The sequence below is a fragment of the Sarcophilus harrisii genome, chromosome 2 (genome assembly GCF_902635505.1).
Source record: "Sarcophilus harrisii chromosome 2, mSarHar1.11, whole genome shotgun sequence".
Lineage (NCBI taxonomy): Eukaryota > Metazoa > Chordata > Mammalia > Dasyuromorphia > Dasyuridae > Sarcophilus > Sarcophilus harrisii.
The window spans coordinates 291,756,587-291,776,671 of record NC_045427.1 but is presented as its reverse complement, the minus strand read 5'-3'; the positions used below and the strand labels follow the sequence as shown (position 1 = coordinate 291,776,671).

Below are 20,085 nucleotides of genomic sequence, written 5' to 3'. Positions count from 1 at the left end.
GAGTTTTTGCTCATCTCTCACAACTTCAGTTTCCCTCTTACATTTCTGTGTACATTCTTACATTCACATAGTAACTTGGGTAACAGAAATAACAGATTCAAAAGGAAACAAATTTGAAGGAGAATGTGGTCACCAGAAACATGCAACATTTCTAATTTATTATATCTCAAAATACAAATTTTTAATTGATAATCCTAGTTCTCTGACAGACCCAAGACATGAGTTATTTTGGCTCAAAACTCTCATTGAGAGGAAACCTTTGATTCTTTCTAGATTGCTTCTGGCATGGATGACTTGATAGCCTTGCTGATTCCATTAAAGCACCCCTTAGCTCAGAGAACAAAGTGGAAAAATCAAGATTGATTACCTTCTTTGCTCAGTCTTGTCTACTTCAGAGTATGTTCAGAGCCAAGACTTTGCTTTCAGAGTCAGAAAAATCTAATGGAGCTCTATTCTTCATACAGAGAATAATGATTTGGCAAAAGTTTCAGTAGTTATGAAGTATAATGAAAAGTTGGAAATAATGTTTCTGTAGGAAATGTGCATTTACCACACTGACTTTATTTGTTATATAGTTGAATTTATTATCTTAGTAGGGAAACAAGTTACAAGGTTACCATAAATTGATGGCGTTGTTTGACGTAGAGGAATTTTGAATGGGACACTTTAGTTGTGTTAACAATGAAACTAGTATTATGTTGGTAAATATTCTGAATTCTGAGAATTTGAGAATTATTTCCAGTTGTTGGCTTTTACCCTTATTCAATCATTTATTTATTCATGTGGTCAGAGACAGTTCCTTTCTTTGCTATTAGGTAGAGATGGGAGGGGGAAGAAGGAGATGATCTTTAGAGGCTAAAAAGGAATGAAACTATATAACTCAGTGGACTGGATCTATTATATCTGTAAAGATAGAGTGAAGGAGTTAATTGAGGCAATGGGTGAGGGAGGATTACAATTAATATTTCCCATATTGAGAAAATGAGAAGGAGAGAGGGGAAGAGAGGGAGAAGGGGAAGGGAGAGAGAAAGGGGGAGAGGGGAAGAAGTAGGGGGAGGGGATGAAGAGGGGGAGATTATGGTATGAATTATTATGCTTTCTATAACCATCGAATTCCTTGGTAACTCCTCAGCTCTCCATTTTTTTTTATTAGTATGTAAATGAACAAAATGTATTCTGGCCTACTTCTTGTTGACATATAGTAACTAGTAATAATTAAGAGCTACCTTTTATGTAGATTTTAAAGAACTTTACAAATATCTCATTTTTTTCCTCACAACAACATTGGGGAGGTAAGTATAAATTATTTTCTCCATTTTATAGATAAACTGAGAAAAATGGAGGTTAAGTGACATTTCAAGGTCACCCAATTAATAAGTCTTTGAGACCAGATTTGAAGTCAGGACTTCCTGACTACCACCCTGTAATTCACTGTGCCATTTAACTACTTGATACCTAGTAATCATAGGGAGATAAGCACACTGAAAACCAAAAAAGATTAAAATAAAGAGGACCATTTTAAAAACCTTTGTGACTGCCCAAGTAGACCCTCTATACAGAAAGGAAAATTAAAAATAAATAGAAAACTCAGTGTAATAGGAGCAGATCCTAAGGTTCCTTTTGTGAGTTTTAAGCAGGAAAATATTATTTCTTATTCATTATCTCTGCCCCTCCCATTCAGGAAGATAATATTTTCCCTTCCTTATTTTATAGAAACAAAGAGTCAAAATTAGAAGAGGCCTCAAAAATTACCTACTTCAGTTCATACTGATTGAAGCTCATACTACTTAGAAATAGTACTGAACTGGAATTTAGTCTCAACTATTCCATTAGTGTTATCTTGGACAGTTAACTTCTTGACTCACAATTTGGCATGTCTTTAAAAACAGACTAGATATAATTGTTGTACTTCAGAATGTTGAATTTGAACTTGGAAGAACTGGGTTCTTGTTTCCTCTGTGACTTTAGGCAAGTCAGTTAATCTCCCAAATTCTGATTTTCTTCATCTGTTTAATATGTCTTATAAATGTCTACATTTGTGTGTGTGTGTGTGTGTGTGTATGTGTGTGTGTATATATATATATATATATATATATATATATATATATATATATGTCTCTCTTGTTTGAATATTGAATGTTTGAGGACAGGGACTGTATAGATTTTGTCTCTCTATCCCTATTACTATATCAGTATTGCTATGTGCTTATTAAATATTTACCTGCTTGATTGATATGGCAAATTTTGAAATAGAATGAAATTGATTAAAGGATATGGCTATTTCACCCATTCTTCCAGTCCAGTTTTGTCGCTTCTTTCAAAATCTAACTCACAATTTGCTTAAGAAGCCATTCCAAGCTCATAAAGCCCCTAGATTCTTTAAGATTTAGAGCTAAAAAGGATATTAGAATTCATATTATCTATCCTCCACATTTTATTGATGATAAGACTGAGATCTAGAGAAACTAAATGACTTTTTGAAGGTTACACATACAGCATGATTTCCATCCCAAGGTGTTTTCCATCAAAAATACCTAACTTGCACATATTATATACTGTCTTCAATTCCTTCTTATTGTTTCATATATGTGCTTTGTCTCTTTAGCAAAATGGTAAACCCCACATGGAAGCAACATCAGTGCTGCACTTTTGGAAGAGAATTTATACATTATATCATATCCATAGAGAAACAATCAGATTGATGAGAGGACTTCCATATGAGGATAAGTTGAAGGATCTAATTGGGTACATAATAAATAGCCTTTAATTATTTTGTGAAAGAATATTAAATTACTTAAAATCACAGAATTTGTAATGAAATTCTGGGAGAACCAAAACAGAAAAAAAAATACAGACTCATTATACTATGATTGACAAGTAGTTGGCCAGTCCCTTATTTTTATTTTATTTATTTATTTATTTTTTTTGCTGAGGCAATTGGGGTTAATCGATTTGCCCAGGGTTACACAGCTAGGAAGTGTTAAGTGTCTGTGACCATATTTAAACTCAGTTTCTCCTAACTTCTGTGCTGGTGCTCTATCCACTGTGCCACCTAGCTGTCCCCATATCCAGTCTCTTATTAAACCCTTTCCCAAAAATGGTACCCCATCATCTTGAGAAGCATCCCATTTCTGTTTGGAGCAACTCTAATTGTTAGGAAGTTTTTCCTAACACCAAAATTCAATTTAACCCTTTTCAATTTTTAACTCCTTGTTCCAATTCCCTTTGGGACCAAACAGAACAAATTTATTATTCTTCCACAGGAAAGCCCTTCAGATACCTGAAGAGCATTATATTCCCTCAGAGTCTTATCTCCTCAAAGGGTAAGATGTCTGTTTTTTAATTGATTTTCATCTATTATAGAACAAAGGATTTGCATTATCCTGGTTGCCTTCCTCTGGGTATTCAAATGAGGTAATTATTGTTAAGTTGACACATATTAAGTAATATATAAATGTCAGTTATTGTTATTATTTTCTAGCTTATCAGCGTCTTATTAAATTTTATCACCCAGAACCAAACATGATATTCCACTTGGAACCTGAAAGGACAGAGTATACTCAGATTATTAAATCCCTATTTTGCAAGCTATATTCCCTTTAATCTAGCTTCTGATCACATTAACTACCCTATTCACTGGAGCCAACTCTAATAATTTTCTTAAGAGATTGCTAAATTTTTCAGTATGAGCATTTGCACCTCAGAAATTAGCAATTGCCATGCATCAGGGTTAGATTTATGGTTTTGTGGATTGTCTAGACCCAAAAAATGTTAATAATGCAGATTAAATTTAAAAATGTGTGTTTATGTGTGTGCAGCACGTGCATATTTTACAAATTTCCTTGCAAACAGTTCATATGTTAAAAATTTACCAATATACACCCTTGTCATGCTTTATAAACATTGCTGGAGCTTAGCAGGAGAGCAACAGAATACCCCCATTTAACACACATCTTAGAGGCTGATGATTGTAAACCATCACCACCAACAATAATAATAAAATTTGCAGTATACTTTACATCCAATATATCTCACTTGTATCTTACAACACCTGCAATGTCATATCAAACCATTGATTCATGTTTTTCAGAAAAACTGCAGAGGGCAGAACTACATTTAATAGGTGAATATAGCAGAGAAGTAGATTAAGGTGTGATGTAAGGGGAAGAAAAATCATTTTTAATAAAGTTTTTTATTTTCAAAACATATGCATAGATAATTTTCAACATTTACGTCTGGAAAACCTTTTGCTCCAAATTTTCTTCTTCATTTCCTTCCAACCCCTCCCCTAAATGGCAATCAATCCAATATATGTTTAACATTTGCAATTGGAAGAAAAATCTTAACAATTAGATCTGTCTAAAAAGTGAATTTAACTGTTTCGAAAGGATTTCCTCTGGTAAAAATCTTCAAGTGAAGGCTTGATGGGGGGGGGGGGAAGTGCCAGTGGCTTATCATTTACTGAAAAAAAAAATGCTAGTTATATAGTGGATAAAGTGCTGGCCTGGGGATAAAGAAGACCTAGTTTTGAGTCCTGCTTCAGAAACAAATTGTATGATCCTGAACAATTATTACTTTTGCCTCAGTTTCTTTATTTGTAAACTTAAGAAGTTAGGCTCAGTGACCTCTAAAGTCCTTTCTGCTCTTAAAAGTGTGATCCTGTAATTCTTTCTGATTGTCTTCTCATTTAAAAACTGAGGATAAACAGTCTACTCCTGAAGGAATTGTGAGAATCAAGTAAGATAATATACATAAAATCACTTTGTAAACCTGAAAGCACTATAGAAATATTAGTATTATTTATGTTAATATTGTTCAAAAATATCCAGTCTGGTGCCAAACTCCCTTTTTAGTCTTATCTAGTACTAGTAGCCATCACATACTGTATCCTTCAATTAATCTGTAATATTTGCTATGCCTTCTTGTAAACCCAGTTCCACTCCATCTATAATTGCCCCAATATTAATTTGTTGTTGTTCAGTCATTTTTCACTCATGTTCAAATCTTGATCCTGTTTGATATTTTCTTGGAAAAGATACTATAGTGGTTTTCCATTTCCTTCTTCAGCTCATTTTTATAGATGAAGAAACTGAGGTAAACAGGGTTAAATGACTTAATCCAGTTCACACAGGTAATAAATATGTGAGGTCAGATTTGAACTCAGGAAAATATCTTTCTGACTCTATGCTCAATACTCTATCCATGTACCATCTAGTCACCCCTTTTGTAATATTACCAGTTCTTAAAGTTTCAAATATTCCCCACTCCCTAAAATCTTCCCTTATCCTTTCCATCTTATCAACTCATATATCACATTGTATATTTTTCCTTATCTTTTTGTATTATACTTATATGTGTCTATGCTTTATTTCCCCTACAGCTTAATAATAAGCAGTTTTAGGCATTTAATATCTCTTTGTTGAATGAATGAATGCATGTACACAAGCATGAATGCTATTTTCTAAGTTTGTCCTTCTACAACAAAATACAAAAAAGTCTTTGAAAAGTGTATAGAAACAAACCCAAAGCAAGATAAACAAGTATAATACATGGTGTCCAGCCTTGGGAAGGAAGCTTCAGCATATTTGAGTGCATAAAAGAAGGAAAAGAAGCCATGATTTAGGGGTAACATTCTTTATTTTGGTCTCAATGCTTGACCAGCAAAATTCTTTCCTTATCATGTTTTCTTTACTGACCGGTTCTAGATTATTATTTGCATTGATCTATCCAGGATATATCTTGCCATCTTCCTTGCTGTCTTTGTTATTTGTTTTTTCAGTAATGTCCAACTCTTAGTGACTCTATTTGGGGTTTTCTTGACAAGCTGTTTTACATATGGGGGAACTGAGGCAAATAGGGTTAAATAACTTGCCCAAGTTCATACACAGCTAGTATATAAGACCAAATTTAAACTCAGAAAGATGTCTTCCTGACTCCAGGGCCAGCTGTCTATCCATTGTGCCATCTAGCTGCCCCGTCAAACATAAACCATTGTAATTAATCTCCTCCCATCCTTGTGCTGTGTTTTCTGTGCTTTTTCTAGGAAAAGTAATCAAACTAATATTAATTTTGCTTCTCTAAAGGGTGCGACAATCAACTGCCATATGATATCATATACCATTCCTATGACTTCCTCTATAAAACTTTTCTTTCCAGGTCAGTACTATTCTGTCTGTGTTGTGAACTTTAAAGAATGTTAGTTGCTTGAAGTCAGGGGCTATTTCATTTTTGTATCCATATCTTCCAAATTTAACAGTATATGGCACATAGTGCTTAATAAGTGCTTTTCTCCAATCACTCATTTTCCTCTGGAGCATCTTTAATTTTATGTCTCCTGAGCTTGTGCTGTTTTATAATTCATGGCTATCCAGTGTCATTGGAAGAGAGCTGGTCATAAATAAGTTTGTTTTAGTGATAAGGTATAGTTTGAAATTGTTGACAGGGCTGCAAAGTTTATTAAATAGAATTCTATCAAGTTTCTTTTTCTTATTCAATTTTAGGCACAGCACATTAACCACACGTAGTATGCTTTTGGACTAACATATATAAAGTAAAATTGATTTAAATAGCAATTAAACAAAACAATTGAAGTCAAACAAATGCTGTCAAGATGAGGATAGTAAAGGGAAAAAGTAACTTTTCAAGATTAAACTGTGCACAGTTGTTTAAGGTTTGCTGTTGAAGGAATTAATTGGAAGGAATGCTTGACAACCACTATGATGCTCCAGTACCTTCTTTCGATGGCTTTGCAGGAGTTAGTATTTCTATTTTGAATGTGGAGCTTCAGAATTATTGAAATGTTGCAAGAGAAAGCTAAATTAAGTATTAGCAGTCACCTTGGTGCCAAATTGCAGTGAGTGTATCTGATAAATAATTCAGTTAGTCAGAGGTGAGTGGATATTACAGACTTAACTGTTCATTTTTCATCTATCCCTTTAATATCTTTCCACAAGCTTCCCACATGATCTGATTAAAACCTCTGTTTCTTTCAGCAGTGTTACATTCAGGGAGTTCAGAGACTATGTTCTGTGGAATCTAGTTAGATTTTTTGTTTAGAAACTATGTTGCTATAGTTGCTAGTTTGCAAAAGAAAATCAAAGCATAAGCAATGTTTTTAGTTTACTGAAGTAATTAGAGCTTAAGCAATATTACTCATAAGAATCCACTGTAGTGCTTTTGACATATAGGACAGCATTAAAGCTAAAAGAAAAATAATGATTTTTTTTAAAAAAATGTGTATGTCATTCTATCAAAAAGACTTTATTATCAGATTTCCATGCACCAGGCACTGCTTTAGGCACTGAAGATAAAAATATAAAAATGAAATAGTTCCTGAACTCAAGGAGCTTATGCTCTATTGAAGACATCTGTGACTTGAAGGAATTTCTGATGTGTGAAATTACATCCACTAATTCTGCAACCTTCAGATGAGAATCTTGTCTTTAATTTAAAGACTGGGAGGGTTGACTGGGGCATGGAGAGAATTAAATGACTTGTCTTTTGGTCACATAGTTAGTAAATCTCAAAGGTAGAATTTGAGCCCAGGAATTCCTGCATCCAAAGTGGGCATTGTATCCATTACTTCATTCATGATTACTTAGTAATAGGAAAAGTGTGGTCAGAGATGGGGAGAACAGTGGGCTGTAGAGGGAAGAGGTCTTGGGTTGTCCTAGTAACAAAAGAAGGAATTTTAATTTCAAATACTAGTTGTATTTAGGTTTCTTTGCGAGGAATGGTTAGGAGCTTTGAGACATTTAATTCAATCTGAATGCCCTTCAAGTCAGCCCCCGAAAGAATTTGGATTGAATGTTAAACACCCACAGTGGCAAAAAGTTGTCGTTGTTTTGCCATGGAACGTCCATAGATAGCTTTCCTGACACAGACATCTACCAGTTCCTGACCCAACCACCCCATCTCCCCTTCTCTGCCCCCACCAACTTAGGTAATTAAGAGTCCTTTCTAGACTCCTGTTTTAACCATCCTCAATATCAGAAGCACTGGATTCTTCTGCTGAACTGAAAACTTGAAAGAATCGCAGTGATCACTAAAAGCTAAGACAGTTTTAATAAGACCAGGCCATGACAGATTAACCTCATTTCCTTTTTCTGACTGGTTAACCAGGGAAATGAAAGAAGCATACTTAGCAAAGTGTTTGCTAGAGTCTTTTACATTCTTTAAATGCATAAGATGAAAAGATTACTAGGTGCATTTTGAACTACTTAGGTTACAGAACTCAAAGAATAGTCACTAATGGATCAATGCCTAGTGGAATGATCTAGGAATCTGTCATTGCTCTATAATGTTTGTTATTTCTGTTAATGATGTTGTTGAAGGTCTAGATGGTGTGCTGGTTAATTATATAGTCAACAAAACATCAGGAGGGATAACAGGTTGAGAAGTTCAGGATACAAATAAAGGTTTTCAACAGACTAGAATTGTGGGCTAAATTTAGGAAGATAAAAATTCATAAATATGAAACTCCTACACTTGGTTCAAAATATCTATTCTACAAGTACAAATTTGGACAGAAGTGATTTGGTGGGAAGGAGGAGGGTATATGAAGATTATTAATAAACGATGAGTTCTACTCTATTATTTTCTTGCATTTTGTTTTCTTTCTAAGTTTTTATTTTCTTTCCTTCTTGATCTGATTATCTTGATCTTGATTTTTCCTGTGCAGCAAGATAACTTTATAAATATATTGGATTTAACATGTATTTCAACATATATAACATGTATTGGACTACCTGCCAGCTAGGGGGGAAGAGGGGGAAAGGAGGGGAAAATTTGGAACAAAAGGTTTTTCAAGGATCAGTGTTGGAAAAATTATCCATGCATATGTTTTGTAAATAAATAAATGAACTATGAGTTCATCATGTATCAGCAGTGCAAGATGGCTCCCCAAAATGTTGTTAATGACTTAGACTGCATTAAGATAGTTCAAGTGCCCAGAACAGAAGAGTTATAGTTTTATTATAGAGCAGACCACATATTGAGTAATGTTTCTAGTTCTAGATCAGATACTCAGTTATTCAAACAATTGTAAATGAGCATTAGAGAATTGGAAAGTTGAAGAAATTGGGAATATTTAAACTAAAGAAGAAAAGACTTAAGGCAAGGTACTTTAAGAGTCATGTGGGAATATTATTAGAATTTTTTTGCAGCTTCACCCCAGATAGCAGAATTTGGAGCTGTAGATTTAGAAGTCACAGAGGATCAATTTTTTATCCTTGATTTAAGGAAAAATTTCACAATGATTTGAACTATCATTATAAAAGGATGGTGATTATGCTGGGTTGTCTTTGGAAGTATCAGATTGCCTGTCTTTAATTTGTACATATTTTCATAATACCCTGGATGATGGTTTGTTGGGTATGTTTGGAAGGTTCAAATGTAGACTGGATTAGATTAGATTAAATGTAGACTGAACCTCAGAATTCTTTACCAGTAGATTATGACAGTCTCTCCAGGAGGTTTTTCTTTTTCTCCTGATTGTCTAATATCTGTAATCTTTCTCCTCTTTCCCCCCATCCTCCTTACTCCCATTAACGCACCAATATGCAAGTTCTTTAAGGCCAAGGACTTTCTTCTTCATTCACTATAATTTTCCTTCATTAGAAATCTTTATTTTGACCTATTGTGTTCTAAGCCCTGGAGAATTCTGGGGGGGGGACAACACCTCCCCTCTGCTGATGTGACAAGGCACAGCATCTCATCAATGATGCAAGGCCCTGCAATATAGCTGGATGTGTCAAACTGTGGTCTCCAGTAGCAACTTTGTTGTTGCTTGGGTCACTAAAAGCCACTTTTCCAAATTATCTATGGATATTTTGCCAGGCTGCCCACATCTCTTCACATAAAAAGGAATTGTTTTCTTCACCATGTAGAATAATTTATGGGTAGAGGCCAATTTACTTTCTAAAAAACAGCAGGTAGCCTTCTCTTTTCCCAGTAGAAAGTATATTATGCTAAACATAGTATAGGATTCTGATATTCATCGGTGGAGAGGAAAAGGCGTCTTTTAATTAATTAGGTAGTTTTTTTTTTAAACATAATATTGGTACCATACTTTACCATCAACATTCATTTTCTTTTTAAGGAGTATTAGATTCTTTTTTTTTCTTCTGCTCATTGAGCAAGGTAAAATTTAAATTTTATTTCTGATGTACCTAATCTCCCCTTAAGGAAACTTTTATCCCTTCTATACTCTTCTTCACTGCCCCTTTCCACCATGGTTCACAAACTTTCTTCACTCTGTATTTACTAGGTGATAAAGTCTTTCATAAGTAAGAAGTCAAACAACTGATTATCATTGCTTTGTCCTAAACTTTTGTCTTTAGTTAAAATAAAGACATCCTGGGGATGAATTTCACATTATGGAATTTCAGATACATTAAAAATCATTGAGAATAGAAAGCTCTCTTGATAGCCATGAAGTCACAACATATAGCTGACAATCTATTCCAAAGACCATCCTTGCTATTAAAGGCATATTTCTTAGTCTTTTCACTCAACTCATTCATCTATTTTTTTTTGTGATGGTATCATTGATGTGTTTTGGGTTTTTCTACTACTATATATATATACATATATACACACACACACACACATACACACACTCCTCTTCATTGAACTCTGCCTCATAATAAAGACAGTTCAGCAAAACTCACTGACAAAATGAACATAGGTCGTAGCTTATGAAACATTTTAGACTCTTTCTATCTGTCTCAGAAGAGGAAAGATCTATCCTACATAACTTATTCTCTGGGACCAATTACTGTTCTTCTTTAGTACTTTCAAATATGACTACAGGACCAGTCTGGTCCCTGTAATTTAATCTAAATTGGCCTCTCTTTAATGTTGTTTTTGTTGATATTATTGTATATTATTGTGTTGTTCTCTTGTTTAATTCTGTCTACATAAGTTGAAAAAATATTCCTATTTTTTTCCTGAATTCTTCTATTTGTTTTTTATGGTAATGATTGCATTATACAAATATGCCATAATTTATTTAATTCTTCTTCAAGGACTTAGCATCCATTTTGATTCAGATTCTTTTTGTCTCTTAACCACTTTAACAAATGTTAAATAGAAAAACAATCTCACTGTTTCTTAGATCCAGGCTGATTTAAATCTTGTGAGAATTACTGAGATTTCTAAGAAGGAGCACACTCTCACTTGAAATAAGTGTCCTTTTGTAAATAAACTGAGAGGATAGATGAATCTAACTTGCTTCTTTAATGAAGATTTTTGGAAAAACATCTAAATTCAAATGTAATTAATTATCCTCTGATTCCCCTAGGGAATTTTACATGACGGTCACCCCAATCCTCATATTATGTTTTCAGGTTTGACTTTTTTTTTTTTTTTTTTCAGTAAGGAGACCAGCATAGTGACATATTCAAGAGAGCACTAAATTTGGAGTCAGTGGACCTTTGAATTCTACCTTTGACAACTTAGTATCTATGTGTCTTTGGATAAATTACTTAACCTTCAGTTCCTCTAGCAGTAAGTAATGAAACAGTTGAATATATGATCTTCAAGGCCCTATAATTGAAAATCTTAAAATCTCCCTAGTAGTGAATCAACTTTCTAGGCAATTTGTGGTTAAGAGGAAAATAGATTGAAAATGAATGAATCTATAAATGATTTTTCTTTTTTACATGCAGTGTATGTCTTATTTCCTGTTTTTTTGTTTTTGTTTCTTTTTTTTTCTGTAATTTGTTTTTGTAATCTTGTGTGTGTGTGTGTGTGTGTGTGTGTGTGTGGTTTCCATTTTCTTTTAATTTGGAGAGCTCTGCAATTATGTGATCACCCTCTAGTGGCACTGCAGAGTAAAATCAATTTGGTTTTCAAGAATGAGATCACTAGTGGTTTTTATGGTCCTTTGTTATATTGTATGAATAAAATAATAACTAAGGTATGATATAAGTAAGAGTTTCTTGAGTTTTTTAATATGATGATTTTTTTAGATAATTTTCAAGTAGAGAGTTGATTAACAATTACTATGTGAGAAAATAAAAGAAAGATATGGTACCTACATTGAGACTTTGGTGTAGAAATTTTTTTCTTCTTAAAAGCAAACAAACAACAAAAAAATCTTTCCCAGGTCTGCTTGATTCTTCCAGTGTCTCTATGAAGCTGACATTATCAAACTCATTCCTATTTGTTTACTCGACCAGGACAATCAGAATAGATATGATAGTAACACCTTCAATATTAATTGGTCAACAAATATATATTGTTACTACTAGGAGTCAAGCACTATGCTAGGCCTTGAGAATAAAAAGACAAAAATAAAACATTCATTTCTCTCAAGGGACTTGTCTTCAATTAATAGTAATACCTAGAATATGAAGAAAGGACTTTAAAAAGTTATCTTTTTCCAAGTGCTAAGTCATTTTAATCATTGAAATCTTGAACTAATTTAATTGCTTCCCTTTTGCATTCCTTTAACCACTGCCTTACATGAGCTTTAAAGATGTTATTCTGAACTTTTTGAAAATGTTTTTCATGTAGCTTGTTACCTATATCTTAGTCTTGTTCTTTGGGAGGAAAAACCTTTTGGGAAAGTAGAATATCAAGGTTAGAACACAACAATAATCCTCATCCTTTCCTTTCTCCTTCTCTTCCCAATTCCAGATATACACACCCACCCACAGTCCAAGACTGCATGCAATATGACAGGTGTTTGCAAAAATGAGTATTATAAAAGCTTATTTATTCAGAGAGGAAATTTCACACCATTTAAATTCATATCCATCCCTATGATACTGAAATAGGCTTAAGTATTAATTTTTCATTTTTTTAGACTCAAAACCAGATAACTTACCTGGAAATGCATAGTGTAATAATTTCATTTTATGGTCCTAATCAATATAACAGAAACCAGTCTATATTCAACCTGTGGAAACTCAGCATTTTATATCCGTATATATGTACATCCATATATATATATGTGTGTGTGTGTGTATACCTAAGATTTTTCAGTAGAGTGTATGTACATATATACAGGTATGTTTATTTATATGTATGTGTATATAAGATATACATATCAGGATATGTGTATATATGTAAATATAAACATAGATAAGTGGATATAATATGCAGAATGTCTATAGATGGTGTTTCTGTTCAACTGATTATAACCATGAAATTAATTTACTTTGTGTGCATGTACACACACACAAATTGTTCTTGTTTAGTTCTTTCAAACATGTCCAACATTTCATGACTCCTATTTTGAGTTTTCGTGCCAGAGATACTGGAGTGGTTTGACGTTTCCTTCTCCAACTCACTTTAAAGATGAAAAAACTAAGGCAAATGGGGTTGTCACTTGCCCAGGGTCACACTTCTAGTATGTGTCTGAAGTCAGATTTGAACTTGGGGCCTCCTGGACTTCAGGGTCAGCATTCTTCCACTGTGCCACCTTGTTGCCCTTACACATAGACATATTCACATATATACTCATACATGTACATGCATATTTATAGGTTCTCCATATATGGAGTAGTGTTTATCTGGAAAAAATGCCATATTTATGTTTCTGGATTCAATATGTTGTTTCTTTGAAATTTTCTTTTATAATATGATAATTGCAGATCTATTTTCTTCAGATTTTCTTTGCATCAAAGCATTGGTTAATTAGACTTCAGTTGAATTGTCATGGGGAATTTAGGTTAACTTTCAGGGGTTGTAGAAGGCACTTATATGATCAAAATCATTCACAGGTCATTACTAGACAATTTAGAATCACCTGAATTCAGATCAAAACAAGGCAGAACTGGGATGTTTTACCTTTCTGTCTATCTATCTGTTTGTTCAGACTTTCTAACACTCAACACAGGATTGAAATCCTGGGCCTAAATGGCCCCAATTTGAGCTTTGAAGCTCAATGGGAAACTTGAACTTTGATCATAGGTTGTAATACCAGTTTAGTGCCTGAGATAATGGAAGTTAGTTCCTCCCCTCTGCCAATTTTCTTTCATGTGTTCTAGAACTGTTATGTGGATGAATAAAGCACAGGTATCTTTATGAGCAGGGATTTGATTTTTTTTAATAGAATAAGGTAGGATAGAGTACATAGCTAAAGAGACAGAAAACATTTATATTTAGTAGATTTTCTTTTTTATTGATTCCTTAGAGGCACCTAAATCCCAATAGGTAGTGAAAGAATGTCAAACATGTTTCATAGCATGATAGATTTAGAGTTGCAAGAGGCCTTAGAGGTCATTTAAGTCTAGTGCTCTCATTTTTACTCATGAAGATGCCAAGCCTAAAGGGTATAAATAACTTAAATCTTGTTCACAAAGGCAGAATGTACAGAATAGGAATCAAATTCATTACTTCTGTATCCAAAGCTCCATGCATTAAATAGGAACACAAAAATCAATAATACATAATCATTTAGGACCTCATTTGGAACTCTACAACATGTTTGAGTTTTTACCTTTCAGGTTAGCACCTTCTATTACTGAGAAAAGATTCCCTATGCATAATTCCAGTGGACATCAGCAGAATGAGCATGAGGATATTCCAGTTGAGAACTAAAGGCAAAGAGATAGAATTGAGCCTAACACATTATATGAGAATAGATCCAAATTTTTTTTTTTTTATGAATGCAGACATAGCCTTCGATAGAGAATAAGAGAGTTTAACAAACTGAATGGCTCTGATTATTATTAATGCCAATTCCTTATTGGAAACAATTCACAGTTTTAGCAAAGTTGCAGGATATAAAATAAACCCATACAAATCATCAGCCTTTTTATATATTATTGACAAAGCCCCTCAGCAAGAGATAGAAAAATTCCATTTAAAATTACTATAGACAAAATAAACTACTTGGGAGTCTACCTGCCAAGACAAGTCCAAGATCTTATATGAACAAAATAAAACACTTCTCATACAAATAAAGTCAGTTCTAAACAATTGGAAAAATATCAATTATTCATGACTGGGCAGAGCTAATATAATAAAAATGACAATTCTGCCTAAATTGGTCTACTTGTTCAGTGCCATACCAATCAAATTGCCAAAACCTTGTTTTATAGATCTTTTTTTATGTAACAAAATTCGTCTGGGAACAAAAGGTCAAGAATATCAAGGAAATTAATGAAAAAAAATACAAAGGATGGTGGCTTAGCAGTATCAAACCTAAAACTATATTATAAAGCAGCAATAATCAAAGCCATTTGGTACTGGCTAAGAAATGGAGTAGATCAGATACATATGATACAATTATCAAGGACTATAGCAATATAATATTTGATAATTCCCTAAACTCCAAACTTTCAGTATTTGACAAAGATTGCTGGGAAATCTGAAAAATAATATGTAAGAAACAGCATAGACCTACATCTTATACATATCAAAATAAGGTTAAAATGGATACATGATTAGGGCATAAAGGATGATACCATAAAAAATTAGGAGAACAAGGGATAATTTACCCATCAGATCTTTGGAGAAGGGAGGAATTTATGGCCAAAGGAGAATTAGAGAATATTATGAAAGGTAAAATGGACAACTTTGATTGCATTAAATTAAATTAAAAAGTTTCTAAAATATATGAAGAATTGTGTCAAATTTATAAAAATACAAGTCATTTCCTAATTGATAAATGATCAAAAGAAATGAATAATTTTCAGATGACAAATCTATAGTTATATGAAAAATTGCTTTAAATCACTATTGATTAGAGAAATACAAATTAAAACAACTCTGAGATACCATCTTACACTTCTCAGATTGGCTAAGATGACGGGAAAATATAATGATAAATTTGGAAAGGACAGGAGGAAATGGGGACACTAATACATTGTTGATGGAGTTGTGAAATGATCCAACCATTCTGTATAGCAATCTGGAATTATGCCTAAAGGGCTATAAAGCTGTTCATACTCTTTGACACAGCAGTGCCATTACTGGGTCTGTATACTAAGGAATTTTAAAGGAGAGAAAAGGACCCACATGTGCAAAAATGTTTGTAGCAGCTCTTTTTGTGGTAGTAAAAAAATGGAAAATGAGTAGATGCCTATCAAATGGGGAATGACTGAACAAGCTGTGGTGTATGAAGGTAATGGAATATTATTGCTCTATACAAATGATGAAGAAGTTGATTTTAGAAAGATTTGGGGACAATTTATATGAACTGATGCTGAGTGAAACAAGCAGAACTAGGAATACATTGTTCACAGTAACAGCAAGAATGTGCGCTGATCAACTATGAAAGACTTGCTGCTTCTTTGTAGTTCTGTGATTCAAAGTAATCCCAATAGACTGCACAGAAAATGCCATCTACATCTAGAAATAACATGGAAACTGGAGCCACCTAAGGGTGAACCAGGACTGCTGTACTGGGCAGATGGTTGATTATTAATGGAGGAATTCAGAGCATTGATGATAATCTTTTAGGGATATCATTTATAATAAGAGGGACTTGGAGGAAAAATAGTCTTTCTGGTCCTTGATTCTAAGCTTCTTCATGTTGCATTAAGAGGACTGAATGTTGTGTCTGAGGATATGAGTATGAATTTTGATTCTGCCAGTTTGGGGAAATTATTTAACCTCAACAGACCTGAATTTTCTCATCAATAAAATGAGGGTGTTGAACTAGATGACGCTAAAGTCTCTTGCTCTATATCTATATTTTTGTGAACTGGTCCATGTAATCAAAGGCAAGTCACTTCCTGTTTAGCCTTATAGACTTATTGTTTCAGAGCTTGGGAAGGGATCTCAAAGGCCATCTAATATAATTTTCCATGTTTAATTGTTATTTTGTTAAATATTTTACAATTACATTTTCATCTGCTTCAGGTTGGAAATGTTGAGATCCCCTGTGACCTTCAGAATTCATATTTAATAAGTTCACTCTAAAGCCCATTATAAACCTAAAAGCATTAAATAAATGGATGGTGATGATAATGATGAGTCATGTTCATGGTGCTAATTATGAGCAGAAGATAGAAAAAAATATTGGCGTCAGAAAGATCGAGTTTGATTTTAGATACTAGCAGTGCTACATTGAGCAAATCACTCAGCATTCTGTTTGTCTCATCTTCTTCTGTAAAATTGGGATTATAAAAATATCTACTTTCCAGAGTTCTTATAAAGAACAATTAAAATAATATATGTCAAATCCTTTGCCAAGTATGAAATGCCTTATAAAAGTTAGCTATTATTATTGTTTGCTATAATTAATAATAATAACTATCATTATCCTCTTGTTAAGTTTTTTTTTTTTTTGGGGGGGGTGGACAGCAAGCAAATGCCTTGATTCTTCTGGCACAAACCTAAAATTCCTAAAATTTCTTCCTAAAATTTTCAGGATCATTTTCTATTCACTTATAAAATTTAACATTTATGTTTTGTATGGTATTATGGAATTATCTATCAAACCTCTATGTACCAGCCATGGGCAATATGTGGTACTATCAAATACCCCCCCCCCCAAGTGAGGACTTCAGGCTTATGTTTGCTCATGGCTGTAATGTTTGGTTACTGTCCTACAGCTTACTCATGTTATCTGAACTAACTGGGTTGGAAACCACAAGAAGATCTTTTTTTATATATAAATTCAGCATTTTATGCTTGCCAGGAGAATGGCCCTTTTGGTGGTATTTTAATGTTTCCAATTCTAGACTGGCTGGAGCCAGGAAGTTTTGAGGTGTTAAAAATGTCCTTAGGAAAACAAACATCTAATCAGAATTTTCCAGAAATTTGGTTCAGAGTTTTCTATAAAGAAATAATTTCAATTTAGAGGCTAGTGAATGTTTTTTGTTTGTTTTGTTTTTTGTTTTTTATTTTGTTTTGCTTTGGTCACTAATGGGAGTTTGATGGATGTTCAAGCCCCAAACAGCAATCTTGTGTCCTCTACACTACTTGATAAGGTCTTGCATTAGACTAATATTACATTTTATTTTATTTTAATTTTTCTAAATAATTTTGCTGATTCCTACTAACTGGATGGTTCAAGATTGTAGCTTTAAAATGCAAATTTTGGGGCTATGCAAAAGATTGATCAGTTTTTGGTGTTTACAGATTTTAAAAATATTGAGTGTTGTATTTACTTCTATGCTTTTATACTTTCATGTTGTAATGAATAAAGTTTCCTTAATCTTCCTCAATTTGCATTAAGACATATGTCTCTTCATGGAACCAAATGATCACAAGATTCTAGAAGCAGTGAAAACCTTATAATGTTGGGAAGACTTTTCAGGTCAGCTTTATTTGAACCCCTTGACACTCTCTATTGTTCTCTCCAACTACTACCAAAAGTGAAGCCATTTAGACTTGCTTTGCATTGTTGTGTAACACAGTCAGTAGCACCTGTGACAATTCCTGTTTTCTTAACCATGATTTTTATGATCTTGCTTATTAAAACACTCCTGGAATAGGGTTTCCTGAAATTAATCAAACTCCTCAACTAACCCAGTAGTGCTAAGAGAGAGATTTTTCTTTGCAGAAAACTTTTAAAAGCTTCATGTACTTATAACCCAGAATCTTTGAAAATAGTTAAATTAAAGCAGCCTCTCTGCTTTACTGTTATCTGTAAGTGACAGGCATGATGAGCATTTTAGAGTCATAGAAGAGCATCTATTGCAGGGTGGTTTACTCTCAGGCTTTTGAGTTTGTATTGCCTCCTATAAATGCAAATTCTTATATTTATTCAATGCCTTCCATTCAATAATTCTCAATAAACTCCAAAGTTTCCTTGAAGAGAGGATGTAAAAGAACTTGCTTGCTGTTTAACTAGACAAAGAAAACCTTGCTCTCAACATATGAAAATCATTATGCAGGGGGAAGAAGCTAATAGCTGAAAAACATGGGTTTGTTTATTGTCATCAGGGAGGCTCTGTGAAGTAGAATCTTTATTCTATCCACAAGCTGTCTTTCTATGCATCTTATTACTTCAGCTACATAGGCAATGCTGATTCTACCTTGGTATTGATTATTTAGCTAGTATTCTGCCATGTAGACTCAGTTAGTAAATTTTCTCTGATAGAAAGTGATTGTCAGCTCTTATTTCTTAGAAGTTCTGGATTGAACGCAGTCTGACTTTCTTTTGTGCATTTAAGTTGATCTTAATATTGAGATATGATAAGATAATATTGAGATAATTTTCTGCCCTTATAATAGGAGTCAGAGCTATTTTTGAAAAAACAAAAAAAGAGATATTTTGCTGAGTTGTTTTTAAGAGTTCACTTTATTTTAATGAAAATACTCCATAATGGCAGCTTCATTCAGACTTTTCTGATCATTAGATCATATCTAAACTATTTAGCAATATAATTTTGTGAAGATTCCCAATTAAAATCCAAAAATAATTTAGTGTGATCTAAATAGGACTTTTCTCATATTAAAGATGACAAACATGATAGTTTGAACCATGTAATCCTGTTAGGGATTTTCTTCAGTATCACGTCATTGTACATAATTATAAAAGAGCCATTCATGAGTGAAATAGGCCCACAAGAGAGCAAGGCCTAAAGCCCTGGATCGCCTGATTGAGTTTTTTCTATAGTTACAGAAGACACAGTCCTGCAAGTAGAAAATTTACCATTTGGTTGCATAATGATAGTTTCAGGAATAATCCAGAGTTTTTTGTGAATTTCCAAGTATGTTAGTCTTAGGGTCTGATACCTGATGAGCTTTCTAAATAAATACAGTAATCTTTAAGAATAGAATTTGTTCTTTTTTTTTTTTTTTTTTTTTTTTTTTAAGGATATACTATCTTGGTTCATAAATATAGTTACAATTTTTTTTTTTTTACCTATTTTGGAGTCCCAAGGGAAAACTTTTAGAAAAAACTGCGCATAAGCTGTGCTACCACTGGCATGCATGACAAAGCTTTCTCCATTGCTAGAATGTGCCTTGAACCTGCCTTTCTAATCTTGCTGATGGCTGAATGCAAACAGAACTATAAATTGTATTTATTTGAAGAGGGGTTGAAGGGGTATATTTTATTAAAAAGTGCAGTCTCTTGAATGCAACTAGCATTTCTTTAGAAGGTAACTTACACTAATATTTTCTTAGTCTCATTGGATCTCTGTATAAATTTCTTCTCTCATTGCATAGGTGTAC

The 20,085-nt window shown here is 33.4% G+C and overlaps 1 protein-coding gene across 10 annotated transcripts in view; it reads left to right on the top strand.

Annotated features, from left to right (window-relative positions):
• The window catches only part of FLRT2 (fibronectin leucine rich transmembrane protein 2), a 113,730-nt gene that overhangs the window by 87,822 nt on the left and 5,823 nt on the right, over nucleotides 1–20,085 (top strand). For 6 of the 10 annotated variants that reach the window (XM_031952417.1, XM_031952414.1, XM_031952416.1 and 3 more), the window contains one exon: nucleotides 11,377–11,508. The exons of the other annotated variants lie outside the window; for them this stretch is intronic. The gene's annotated coding sequence lies outside the window, so the exon portion shown is untranslated. The remainder of the gene's footprint in view (nucleotides 1–11,376; nucleotides 11,509–20,085) is intronic. 10 annotated transcript variants of the gene reach the window in all.